Genomic DNA, 2,834 nt, shown 5'->3' with positions numbered 1-2,834 from the left:
TATCGTCAATTAACATCCATTGAAGCCCATTGAGGTCGATTGTCACTTTGTGTTGATTAAAAATTTTCAAAGTCTATCTTCCTAATTTGAAGTCGATTTTCAACATTTCTCATATATTTGAGTGAGTTTGCAACTAACTTTGTCAGATATCGTCGATTAAAATCCATTGAAGCCCATTGAGGTCGATTGTCACTTTGTGTTTATTGAAAATTTTCAAAGTCTATCTTCCTAATTTGAAGTCGAATTTCAACATTTCTTATATATTTAAGTGAGTTTGCATCTAACTTTGTCAGATATCGTCGATTTACATCCATTGAAGCCATTTGAGGTCGATTGTCACTTTGTGTTGATTGAAAATTTCCAAAGTCTATCTTCCTAATTTGAAGTCGAATTTCAACATTTCTCATATATTTGAGTGAGTTTGCAACTAACTTTGTCAGATATCGTCGATTAAAATCCATTGAAGCCCATTGAGGTCGATTTTCACTTTGTGTTGATTGAAAATTTCCAAAGTCTATCTTCCTCATTTGAAGTCGAATTCCAACATTTCTTATATATTCCAGTGCGTTTACATCTAACTTTGTCATATATCGTCGATTAAAATCCATTGAAGCCCATTGAGGTCGATTGTCACTTTGTGTTGATTGAAAATTTTCAAAGTCTATCTTCCTAATTTGAAGTCGAATTTCAACATTTCTTATATATTCGAGTGAGTTTGTAACTAACTTTGTCAGATATCGTCGATTTACATCCATTGAAGCCCATTGAGGTCGATTGTCACTTTGTGTTGATTGAAATATCCAAAGTCTATCTTCCTAATTTGAAGTCGAATTTCAACATTTCTTAAATATTTCAGAGAGTTTGCAACTAACTTTGTCAGATATCGTCGATTAAAATCCATTGAAGCCCATTGAGGTCGATTGTCACTTTGTGTTGATTGAAAATTTTCAAAGTCTATCTTCCTAATTTGAAGTCGAATTTCAACATTTCTTATATATTTGAGTGAGTTTGCAAAGAACTTTGTAAGATATCGTCAATTAACATCCATTGAAGCCCATTGAGGTCGATTGTCACTTTGTGTTGATTGAAAATTTCCAAAGTCTATCTTCCTAATTTGAAGTCGAATTTCAACATTTCTTATATATTTGAGTGAGTTTGCAACTAACTTTGTCAGATATCGTCGATTAAAATCCATTGAAGCCCATTGAGGTCGATTTTCACTTTGTGTTGATTAAAAATTTTCAAAATCTATCTTCCTAATTTGAAGTCGAATTTCAACATTTCTTATATATTTGAGTGAGTTTGCAACTAACTTTGTCAGATATCGTCAATTAACATCCATTGAAGCCCATTGAGGTCGATTGTCACTTTGTGTTGATTGAGAATTTTCAAAGTCTATCTTCCTAATTTGCAGTCGAATTCCAACATTTCTTATATATTCCAGTGCGTTTGCAACTAACTTTGTCAGATATCGTCAATTAACATCCATTGAAGCCCATTGAGGTCGATTGTCACTTTGTGTTTATTGAAAATTTTCAAAGTCTATCTTCCTAATTTGAAGTCGAATTTCAACATTTCTTATATATTTAAGTGAGTTTGCATCTAACTTTGTCAGATATCGTCGATTTACATCCATTGAAGCCATTTGAGGTCGATTGTCACTTTGTGTTGATTGAAAATTTCCAAAGTCTATCTTCCTAATTTGAAGTCGAATTTCAACATTTCTCATATATTTGAGTGAGTTTGCAACTAACTTTGTCAGATATCGTCGATTAAAATCCATTGAAGCCCATTGAGGTCGATTTTCACTTTGTGTTGATTGAAAATTTCCAAAGTCTATCTTCCTCATTTGAAGTCGAATTCCAACATTTCTTATATATTCCAGTGCGTTTACATCTAACTTTGTCATATATCGTCGATTAAAATCCATTGAAGCCCATTGAGGTCGATTGTCACTTTGTGTTGATTGAAAATTTTCAAAGTCTATCTTCCTAATTTGAAGTCGAATTTCAACATTTCTTATATATTCGAGTGAGTTTGTAACTAACTTTGTCAGATATCGTCGATTTACATCCATTGAAGCCCATTGAGGTCGATTGTCACTTTGTGTTGATTGAAATATCCAAAGTCTATCTTTCTAATTTGAAGTCGAATTTCAACATTTCTTAAATATTTCAGAGAGTTTGCAACTAACTTTGTCAGATATCGTCGATTAAAATCCATTGAAGCCCATTGAGGTCGATTGTCACTTTGTGTTGATTGAAAATTTTCAAAATCTATCTTCCTAATTTGAAGTCGAATTTCAACATTTCTTATATATTTGAGTGAGTTTGCAACTAACTTTGTCAGATATCGTCGATTTACATCCATAGAAGCCCATTGAGGTCGATTGTCACTTTGTGATGATTGAAAATTTCCAAAGTCTATCTTCCTAATTTGAAGTCGAATTTCAACATTTCTTATATATTTGAGTGATTTTGCAAAGAACTTTGTCAGATATCGTCAATTAACATCCATTGAAGCCCATTGAGGTCGATTGTCACTTTGTGTTGATTGAAAATTTCCAAAATCTATCTTCCTAATTTGAAGTCGAATTTCAACATTTCTCATATATTTGAGTGAGTTTGCAACTAACTTTGTCAGATATCGTCGATTAAAATCCATTGAAGCCCATTGAGGTCGATTGTCACTTTGTGTTGATTAAAAATTTTCAAAGTCTATCTTCCTAATTTGAAGTCGAATTTCAACATTTCTCATATATTTGAGTGAGTTTGCAACTAACTTTGTCAGATATCGTCGATTTACATCCATTGAAGCCATTTGAGGTCGATTGT

This window comes from Diorhabda sublineata, unplaced genomic scaffold (genome assembly GCF_026230105.1).
Source record: "Diorhabda sublineata isolate icDioSubl1.1 unplaced genomic scaffold, icDioSubl1.1 Dsub_22, whole genome shotgun sequence".
NCBI lineage: Eukaryota > Metazoa > Arthropoda > Insecta > Coleoptera > Chrysomelidae > Diorhabda > Diorhabda sublineata.
The sequence above is the reverse complement of the archived record's forward strand: the minus strand, read 5'-3'. Positions refer to the sequence as shown.